This window comes from Drosophila suzukii, unplaced genomic scaffold (assembly GCF_043229965.1).
Source record: "Drosophila suzukii unplaced genomic scaffold, CBGP_Dsuzu_IsoJpt1.0 scf_5, whole genome shotgun sequence".
Taxonomy (NCBI): Eukaryota; Metazoa; Arthropoda; class Insecta; order Diptera; family Drosophilidae; genus Drosophila; species Drosophila suzukii.
In genome coordinates this window covers 1,158,343-1,169,762 of record NW_027255937.1, presented here as the reverse complement: position 1 = coordinate 1,169,762, position 11,420 = coordinate 1,158,343, and the positions used below count along the sequence as shown (strand labels likewise).

The following is an 11,420-nucleotide window of genomic DNA, read 5'->3' as shown; positions in this document are numbered from 1 at the left end:
GAACTTCACTTTTCAGAACTAAAAATGCAACTGACGAGAAATGCAAGAGACAAGAAAAACCGCTCGCTTCCTTGCATGTTCCCTTTTGTCTTTATTATTTGTTTGTCAAGAGAACAGTTCCGAAAAAAACCGATTGTAAAAAAAATGGGCATCGGCAACCTTCAAGTTTGAGTTTGGTTTTTTTACATTCCCACTAAAATACACCTGGATGCACTATATTGAAATACACCCAGATGGCACCCAAAAGACTGCCCCCAGCACGCACATTTTGCTGGGTAAATTTGTTTTGCGTAAAAAAAATTTTTTTCGGAATACTTTCCCGAATACCCGTTTGGGCATGCTTCTGGATGCATAGTTCTGAAACACATCTAGAAGGCACCGCCATAGAATGCACCCAGCACGCACATTTTCCTTGGTAAATTAGCATGCGTGCTGTTTTGCGTAAAAAAGATACGACCCAGAACTATGTTTTTTTAAAACACGTTCCCCAACTTACGACTGGGGTTTTCTGGCTCTAGTGTCAAGGCTTGTCCTAACTACTTTGGTTTGAGAGCATTGGACTGAAAACGGAAAAGTTTTTTTGGGACAATCTATAGGTATTTATTAAGCTAATTCATATTCTTTGAAAGAGATAAATAAAGATGTACAGATCTTTAAATGGTTCATTATTCAATAGAATAAGTTAGCCGCGCACTTTGCTCTCTCTGAGCGCCGGCAGGGCTTTTTTCTTTGCCGCTAAGTTCGGCCGGCAACTATTTACACACATACACGCGTAAAAACATTTCGCATTGTCTGGCTCTGACGTCATTGCTTTTTTCTTTGGAGGTTTGTGTGCGTTAGAGTGAGCGTAGCAAAATTATTTTTTGGGTCAATCGATAGGTATTGACAAGACTAATACATTTCAGTTAAAATTTTCTATCTACCATCAAAACTGTAGGAGCCACAGTTTTGGGCGGTTTGTGGGCGTTAGAGTGGGCGTGGCACTCTACTGAAACAAACTTGCGCTGCGCAGGAGTCTCAGGAATCTGCGTGCCTAATTCCAGTATTGTAACTCTCATAGTTTCCGAGATCTCAGCGTTCATACGGACAGACGGACAGACGGACATGGCTAGAGCGACTCGGCTAGTGATCCTGATCAAGAATATATATACTTTATGGGGTCGGAAACGCTTCCTTCTGCCTGTTACATACTTTCCGACGAATCTAGTATACCCTTTTACTCTACGAGTAACGGGTATAATTATTGACCCAGAAACTGGAGCTTCAACATGAGCCTTAGGTAATCATAGGTGAACTAAAAATATTGGTATTTTTACTAAAAAAGCACATAATAAACAAAAATATAATAAGTCATAATTAAATATAAAATTATTCATGAAATTCAAATTTATAGAACCTGTTTTATTTATTACATAAAAAATACCAATTAATATTCTTCTTTCAAAAAATAAATAAAACATAAATAAACTTATTCTTCTAAATGTTAAAACCAATAATAATAGTGAAATTACAATATTTAATAAAAATAAATTTTTATAATTATTATATTTATTAACTCTTTCTCTAGCTAAAATTATTAAAGAACAAATTCATAAACTTAATAATACTAAGCCATAAGAAAGTATATCACAACCTAAAAAGTAAGAAATTTCAGATCAATAATTTATAAAATTATTTATTAATAAAAAAATAAATCTAATAAAAAACAATATAATTTGAACCATTCAGTATATATTATTAATAAAACAAACAGGAGTTAAAAATAATAAAAAAAAAAAAAATAGTTTTTAACATATTATATAATTTTAAAAGATTGAAAATAATCATTAACATGTGTACAAATTATAGAAACTAAAATAAATAAACCTAAAGCTCCTTCACATACTCTAAATGTTAAAAATATTATTCTAAAATAATTTTCATAATTTAATGTATTTAAATAAATAAATAATATAAAAAATAATATTAAAACAATAAATTCTAAACTTAAAAGTATTGAAAGTAAATGTTTTCGATTAGAAACAAAACAAAATAGACCTAAAATAAATAAAATTCTAGGTAAACTTCAATATAAAATTATAATCATTAGTTTTAATAGTTTAATAAAAACAGTGGTCTTGTAAATCCAAAATAAGATTTTTTCTTTTAAAACTTCAAGAGAAAAGAAATTTCTTTTTCATTAATCCCCAAAATAATATTTTAAATAAACTACCTCTTGAAATTATTCAATTAACATTACATTCTTTAATTATTACTACTTCTATTATTTTTTTAAATATAATCCACCCATTAGCTTTAGGTTTAACTTTATTAATTCAAACAATTTTTGTTTGTTTAATTTCAGGTTTAATAACTAAAAGTTTTTGATACTCATATATTTTATTTTTAGCAGGTATACTTGTATTATTTCTTTACGTCACATCATTAGCTTCTAATGAAATATTTAATTTATCTGTTAAACTTACTTTATTTTCTGGGTTAATTTTATTTATTATACTAATTTTATCTTTTATTGTTGACAAAACTTCTATCTCATTATTTTTAATAAACAACGAAATAGAATCTATTATTAAAATAAATTCATACTTTACAGAAAATTCTTTATCATTAAATAAATTATACAATTTTCTTACTAATTTTATTACAATTTTATTAATAACATTTTTATTAATTACTTTAATTATAGTAGTAAAAATTACTAAATTATTTAAGGGACCTATTCGAATAATATCATAATTAATGAATATACCTTTACGAACCTCCCACCCTTTATTTAAAATTGCTAATAATGCTTTAGTAGATTTACCAGCTCCAATTAATATTTCAAGATGATGAAATTTTGGTTCTTTACTCGGATTATATTTAATTATTCAGATTTTAACTGGAATATTTTTAGCTATGCACTACACAGCCGATGTTTATTTAGCTTTTTATAGAGTTAATAATATTTGTCGAGATGTTAATTATGGTTGATTATTACGAACTTAACACGCTAACGGTGCATCATTTTTATACCCGTTACTCGTAGAGTAAAAGGGTATACTAGATTCGTCGGAAAGTATGTAACAGGCAGAAGGAAGCGTTTCCGACCCCATAAAGTATATATATTCTTGATCAGGATCACTAGCCGAGTCGATCTAGCCATGTCCGTCTGTCCGTCTGTCCGTCTGTCCGTCTGTCCGTCTGTCTGTCCGGATGAACGCTGAGATCTCGGAAACTATGAGAGCTAGGCTATTGAGATTTGGCGTACAGATTCCTGAGCTTCTTACGCAGCGCAAGTTTGTTTCAGTAGACTGCCACGCCCACTCTATCGCCCACAAACCGCCCAAAACTGTGGCTCCTACAGTTTGGATGCTAGAATAAAAATTTTAACTGAAATGTATTGTTCTCATCAATACCTATCGATTGACCCAAAAAAAAGTTTGCCACGCCCACTTTAACGCCCACAAACCGCGAAAACCTGTGACGCCCACAATTTTCATGCTAGATAAAAAATTTTAACTGAAATGTATTGGTCTCGTCAATACCTATCGATTGATCCAAAAAAAAATTTGCCACGCCCACTCTAACGCCCATAACGCTTAAATCTGTATACCGCCGGTAGGTGGCGCATTTTAATCTCGCTTTGCTGCTTGCATATCTCCATATAGCTGAGTAACGGGTATCTTATAGTCGAGGTACTCGACTATAGCGTTCTTCCTTGTTATACCCGTTACTCGTAGAGTAAAAGGGTATACTAGATTCGTCGGAAAGTATGTAACAGGCAGAAGGAAGCGTTTCCGACCCCATAAAGTATATATATTCTTGATCAGGATCACTAGCCGAGTCGATCTAGCCATGTCCGTCTGTCCGTCTGTCCGTCTGTCCGTCTGTCCGTCTGTCCGTCTGTCCGGATGAACGCTGAGATCTCGGAAACTATGGGAGCTAGGCTATTGAGATTTGGCGTGCAGATTCCTGAGCTTCCTACGCAGCGCAAGTTTGTTTCAGTAGACTGCCACGCCCACTCTAACGCCCACAAACCGCCCAAAACTGTGGCTCCTACAGTTTTGATGCTAGATAGAAAATTTTAATTGAAATGTAATGTTCTCATCAATACCTATCGATTGACCCAAAAAAAATTTGCCACGCCCACTTTAACGCCCACAAACCGCAAAACCCTGTGACGCCCACAATTTTCATGCTAGATAAAAAATTTTAACTGAAATGTATTGGTCTCGTCAATACCTATCGATTGATCCAAAAAAAAATTTGCCACGCCCACTTTAACGCCCACAAACCGCAAAACCCTGTGACGCCCACAATTTTCATGCTAGATAAAAAATTTTAACTGAAATGTATTGGTCTCGTCAATACCTATCAGAAACCCGTTACTCAGCTAAATGGAGATATGCATGCAGCAAAGCGAGATTAAAATGCGCCACCTACCGGCGGTAGACAGATTTAAGCGTTATGGGCGTTAGAGTGGGCGTGGCAAATTTATTTTTGGATAAATCGATAGGTATTGACGACACCAATACATTTCAGTTAAAATTTTTTATGTAGCATGCAAATTGTGGGCGTCACAGGTTTTCGCGGTTTGTGGGCGTTTAAGTGGGCGTGTCCTTCTGTCCGTCTGTCCGTCTGTCTGTCCGGATGAACGCTGAGATCTCGGAAACAATGGGAGCTAGGCTATTGAGATTTGGCGTGCAGATTCCTGAGCTTCTTACGCAGCGCAAGTTTGTTTCAGTAGAGTGCCACGCCCACTCTAATGCCCACAAACCGCCCAAAACTGTGGCTCCTACAGTTTTGATGCTAGAATAAAAATTTTAACTGAAATGTAATGTCCTCATCAATACCTATCGATTGACCCAAAAAAAAATTGCCACGCCCACCCTAACGCCCATAAACCGCCCACAAACTTCAAAAAATCGTAAATATGAACGTGGATATCTCGGAAACTATCAAAGATAGAGAATTGGGATTTCAGATTTAGATTCCGTAGCCTTACGCGAATATGCCACGCCTACTCTAACGCCCACAAACCGCGAAAACCTGTGACGCCCACAATTTTTATGCTAGATAAAAAATTTTACCTAAAATGTATTGGTCTCGACAAAACCTATTGATTGGTCCAAAAAAAAATTTGCCACGCCCACTCTAACGCCCATAACACTTAAATCTGTATACCGCCGGTAGGTGGCGCATTTTAATCTCGCTTTGCTACTTGCATATCTCTATTTAGCTGAGTAACGGGTATCTGATAGTCGACGTACTCGACTATAGCGTTCTTCCTTGTTTTTATTTGCATTTATCTGCATGTAGGACGAGGAATTTATTACGGCTCATACTTATTTACTCCAACTTGATTAGTAGGAGTAATTATTTTACTTTTAGTTATAGGAACAGCTTTTATAGGGTATGTTCTACCTTGAGGGCAAATATCATTTTGAGGAGCTACTGTAAATAGAAACCTTTTATCTGCTATTCCTTATTTAGGAATAGACTTAGTTCAATGAATATGAGGAGGATTTGCTGTAGATAATGCTACTTTAACTCGATTTTTTACATTCCATTTTATTTTACCATTTATTGTTCTTGCTATAACAATAATTCATTTATTATTTTTACATCAAACAGGGTCTAATAATCCTATTGGATTAAATTCTAATATTGATAAAATTCCTTTTCACCCTTATTTTACATTTATCAATTGCAATTTTAATAATTTTACCATTTTCAGATTTAGCGTCGCTTGTGAACGGTTGTGTTTACTCTTGTGCTCTGAATTTTTTGTCTATTCTGTGATTTTTTGCGAGTGTTTTGTGTTTGTTTATTAACAAAGCTTAGTCTAACCGCTGGGTTAGTGTGTTTAGTGTTTTTTACTAGATCTCCCAGTGATTATAGTTATTTTAACATTTATATTAGATTTGTTTAATCTACTAGCTTTGTTAGTGTAATTCTTATACTCACTAAACTTGCTAAAACTCTTCGATTCTCACTCTCTCTCCCGCTCTATATTACAACTGTAACTTAAACTCTCTCTGAACCTGCCAAATTTCTGGTAGACTTTTGGTGTGCTATTCTCTTGTCTCTCTCTCTCTCTCTCTCTCTTGCTTGCTTTACATTGTAACTGTTCCTGCGTAAAGTTGTCAGTGTCCCACAAGCAACGCTCAATCGATAGAAGATTTTTTCTCTCGTGCTCTCTTACGTTTAAATTATTACGCGATCTCGCGCTCTTATTTTTTTCGTGTTTTGTGTCTTTGTGGTTTTGGAATTTGATCCCAGTGCCAAATTTACTCGAGGTATTTTTCATATATTATTCTATTTTATTTAATCTCCTTAAAATGGCTCTTGTCTGCTCTAAGAAAAATTGTACTCTTTCGTCTTCAACTAAAGACCCTTTTATTTTCTGCTGGCTCTGCGAGTCGATAATGCACGTTAAATGCGCAGGATTTACTGGTAGAGTCAAAGACTTTATTGATCAGAATTCTGGACTCATGTGGTCATGTGGATCCTGCAAGGAAATGGTTGTTGAGATGAGCGGCTTTATGAAGCAGACTCGAGACAGCCTTTTGAATCTCTCTGGTGCTTTTAAACAGCTCAATGAGGGGTTCAATTCCGTTTGTGCCCAATTTAATAATAAAAAACAAGGAAGAACGCTATAGTCGAGTACCTCGACTATCAGATACCCGTTACTCAGCTATATGGAGATATGCAAGCAGCAAAGCGAGATTAAAATGCGCCACCTACCGGCGGTATACAGATTTAAGCGTTATGGGCGTTAGAGTGGGCGTGGCAAATTTTTTTTTGGATCAATCGATAGGTATCGACGAGACCAATACATTTCAGTTAAAATTTTTTATCTAGCATGAAAATTGTGGGCGTCACAGGTTTTCGCGGTTTGTGGGCGTTAAAGTGGGCGTGGCAAACTTTTTTTTGGGTCAATCGATAGGTATTGATGAGAACAATACATTTCAGTTAAAATTTTTATTCTAGCATCAAAACTGTAGGAGCCACAGTTTTGGGCGGTTTGTGGGCGTTAGAGTGGGCGTGGCACTGTGCCGAAACAAACTTGCGCTGCGTAATAAGCTCAGGAATCTGCACGCCAAATCTCAATAGCCTAGCTCCCATAGTTTCCGAGATCTCAGCGTTCATCCGGACGGACAGACAGACGGACAGACGGACAGACGGACAGACGGACAGACGGACAGACGGACAGACGGACAGACGGACATGGCTAGATCGACTCGGCTAGTGATCCTGATCAAGAATATATATACTTTGTGGGGTCGGAAACGCTTCCTTCTGCCTGTTACATACTTTCCGACGAATCTAGTATACCCTTTTACTCTACGAGTAACGGGTATAATTACTAACTGAGTCGCCTAAACGTAAAAAAACCAGCTCAGCGGCAGTTAATACGGTCACGGTATCCACCCCAAATCCGAACTTGGTGGCTGCAGCAGTCTCTGTTGACACTGTGGTAAGTGAACCTACTGCGCCTATGGATACAGCTGTTTTAGGTGAAGTCACTGCTTCTCGAAGTCGGGTGGTAAATAAACCTTCAGTGCCGACTACGGTGCCGACCGTACCTATAGGTACAGAAGTTACCGTTTCTGGCTCTCAGCTTAGTGAGGTGCAATCTGCTGCTGGGGGTCGTAAGAAATTATCAGTTGTTCCACAAAGAAAACAATTATTTGTTTCGAGATTCACTCCAGATACCACATCTGAGGATGTTTAGGAATTTATTCGTGAAAAATTCCCATCCGAGAATATTTCAGTAGAACAATTTAGATTTTCATATGCTCGTAGTATATCGTCGTTTAAAATATTTGCTCCGCCTGATGTGTTTAAGGTACTACTTTCTGAAAGCTTTTGGCTTAATGATGATTTAGTAATAAAAGAATTTGTTCCCAATAAACCGAGAACAAGTAACAGACCTTCCACGGCGCCAAAAAACTAAAAAGTTTATTTTTGGCCTATCAAAATGTTAGGGGACTAAATATGAAGCTACCCAAGCTTTATGCTGACTCCTCTGCATTTACTGCTGATATTTTGGCTTTTACGAAAACTTGGTTGAAGCCAGAGATATCTGACAATGAAGTTCTGTCAAACAATTTTAATGCCTATAGGACCGATCGCTCCTCACGTAGGGGAGGCGGTGTGCTGATTGCCGTTAGCACTAGCCTAACTTCCGAGATAATTCACTCTGATACTCCTAATGAAATTGAATTTGTTAGTGTGAAAGTTTCCTTGCAATCATTCTCAATATTTGTTACATGCTCCTATATTCCACCTGGCTCTGATTTAATAATTTATGAGCACCACCTGTCTGCGATAAAATCTGTTCTATCCCTTCTTTCTAACAGTGACCTTTTGATTGTTTTGGGTGACTTTAATCTCCCTGGTATTTCTTGGTCTCCTCCTACTGACTCACTAGTCGCTATACCTCTATCCGCCCATGATTTTGTTGATGGTCTTCTAGAATTATCGTTACAGCAAGTAAGCTTTATACGGAATTCATTAAATAGACAACTAGATCTTGTGTTTGTTTCAGACCCGTCTGAAGTCACGGTATCTAGAATTGACGCTCTTGTTGTACCTGAAGACCGATATCATCCAACAATGGAATTGACAATCTGCCTCCCATGCGTTGATACCCTCCGAAAATGTAACTTTAAAAAACTTAACGACATGATTTCTCAATATAATTGGACAGAATTGTACAATTGTATGGATATTGAAAGCGCCACTGAACACTTCTATATAGTGTTAAATATCTTTTTTAATGAATGCGTTCCTGATAGGTTTCCTTCAAAGACAAACAGGCCACCTTGGTTTACCAATGCGCTTCAAAGACTTAAAAACCTTAAGACAAACACTTATAAAAAGTATAAGAAATCGGGTAAGCCATCTGATTTTTCGAAATATGTGGTGGCTCGATCGGATTTTAATGTTCTTAATAGTCATTGCTATTCTATGTATTTAAGTCGATGTAAATTTGAATTTTCAAATGATCCGAAGCAGTTTTATAACTTTGTCAATGCCAAGCGTAAGTCGTCAGCATTGCCTTCATCGGTACGTTTTAACTCAATGGAGGCATCGACGGATTCTGAAATTGCTGATTTATTCGCCGAGTTTTTCCAAACTACTTATAGTTCGGCTGCTTGGTCAAATTCTAACTACCCTAATCCCTTAAATAAGGCAAATTGTATCTTTACCCCTGAAATTACGGAAATTTCTCTCGTAAGAGACTTAGAAAAAACAACGCCAACTTATTCTCCCGGTCCTGATGGACTCCCCGGGTGTGTGCTTAAGTTTTGTGCGTCAACCATATGTAAACCGATTCTTAAACTTTTTAATTTGTCTATTTCATCGTCAGTTTTTCCTACTATCTGGAAGGACTCTTTTATCATTCCACTTCACAAAAAGGGTGCGAAGGCGGATGCCCAGAATTACAGAGGTATTTCTAAATTGTCGGCAATTCCTAAAGCATTTGAACGTATTATTACTTCTCATTTGCAACATTTATGTTCCTCGCTAATATCACCGTGTCAGCATGGTTTTGTTAAGCGAAGATCGACTACCACCAACCTTCTGGAATTGTCATCTATTGTAATAAATGGATTTAAGAATAAAATGCAGACTGACGTTATATACACTGATTTTAGTAAGGCCTTTGACTCTGTCAACCACTCTCTTCTCTTATTCAAATTAAATCAGCTTGGGTTTCCATGTAATCTATTAACTTGGATTTCAAGTTATTTGAATGGTAGGACTCAGAGGGTTATATTCAAGAACGCTGCCTCAAAACTGATCTATGTGACATCTGGAGTGCCTCAGGGTAGTCATTTGGGCCCTTTGCTGTTTACTTTGTTTATTAACGATCTTCCCTCTATCATAACACACTCTTGTGTACTAATGTATGCTGATGATGTTAAGCTTTGTTTATCACATAATGATATAGCGTCGGGTTTCAACTTACAGTCAGATATTGATTGTTTTCAGGGATGGTGTGAGTATAACCTTTTAAATTTGAACTGCCTTAAATGCAACGTTATGACTTTTCATAGAGGTACTCCTACTTTTGTTAGTTACTCTCTTCAAAATACGCCACTCGACCGTATATATTCAGTTAATGACTTAGGCGTTCTTCTGGACCCAAAACTTAAATTTGACTTCCACATAATGTCCACTGTCAGCAAGGCCATGAGTGTTCTTGGGTTTATAAAGCTTTGGTCAAAAGAATTTGATGACCCTTATACAACCAAATTATTATTTACCTCCCTTGTCCGTCCTATTTTGGAATATTGTTCTTCGGTTTGGAGTCCACAATACCAAGTGCATATTGACCGTATTGAGTCGGTACAAAAAAAATTTCTTCTTTTTGCCCTTCGTAGTTTGAACTGGGATCAAAACATAAGGCTACCTTCCTATCAGAGTAGATTACTATTGCTTAATTTACCTACCCTTGCAAATCGTAGAACAATGCTTGGTACTATTTTTATGCAAAATCTTATAAGAGGTGATATTGATTCTGTAGAACTTGTAAACCGCCTAACTTTCAATGTTCCTGTTAGACTAACACGAAATTATTATCCCCTAAACTTGCCACGATGTACATCTAATTTTTGTCTGCACGAGCCCCTTCGCGTTCTATGTAATAATTATAACAACCTTTATCATTTAATTTGCACTTCAACTTCTATCCCGGTATTAAAAACTAATATTTTAACTCATTTGCTTCATTCTTAGATGCTTCTTTTATTTTCATTTGTGTCCCGTCTCTATTTGTTTTTTGTATCTTCCTCGCGAACTCGTATTTTTTGCCCAAATTGATAAAAGGGCCCCGCGCGTAACAAGCACGTGCTTGGTGTCGTTGGGCCACTTGTTTGTACTGCTCGTAGTGCATCAACGTCCATCATATATATAACTTAAGAAAATTCCGAGGAATTCAATTTATCCAATTAATTAAATTTTATTTTGATCTATACTAGTAACAGTAATTTTATCAACTTGAATTGGAGCTCGTCCAGTTGAAGTACCTTATGTATTAATTGGACTAATTTTAACTGTTATTTATTTTATATATTATTTGATTAACCCATTAGTTACAAAATGATGAGATAATTTATTAAATTAATATAATTAGTTGATGAGCTTGAATAAGCATATGTTTTGAAAACATAAGATAGAATTTAATTTTCTATTAACTTTACTAAAAATAATTCATTATATTAAAGAAAATAATCAAATTTTAAAGCCAATAAAAAATAATAAATAATTTAAAGAAAAAGATAAAAAACATTTTCATGCTAAATATATTAACTTATCATAACGAAATCGAGGTAAAGTACCCCGAGCTCAAATAAATACAAAATAAATAAAAGTTAATTTAACATAATATAATAAATTAAAAACATCACACCCTAAAAAAATTA

At 35.8% G+C, this 11,420-nt stretch overlaps 2 pseudogenes; one reads left to right on the top strand and one right to left on the bottom strand.

Moving 5' to 3' along the window:
• Window positions 1–959: 959 nt before the first annotated feature.
• On the bottom strand, window positions 960–2,119 carry LOC139354993 (NADH-ubiquinone oxidoreductase chain 4-like; annotated as a pseudogene).
• A 2,958-nt stretch (window positions 2,120–5,077) lies between these two features.
• On the top strand, window positions 5,078–11,116 carry LOC139354956 (cytochrome b-like; annotated as a pseudogene).
• The last annotated feature ends 304 nt before the right edge of the window (window positions 11,117–11,420 follow it).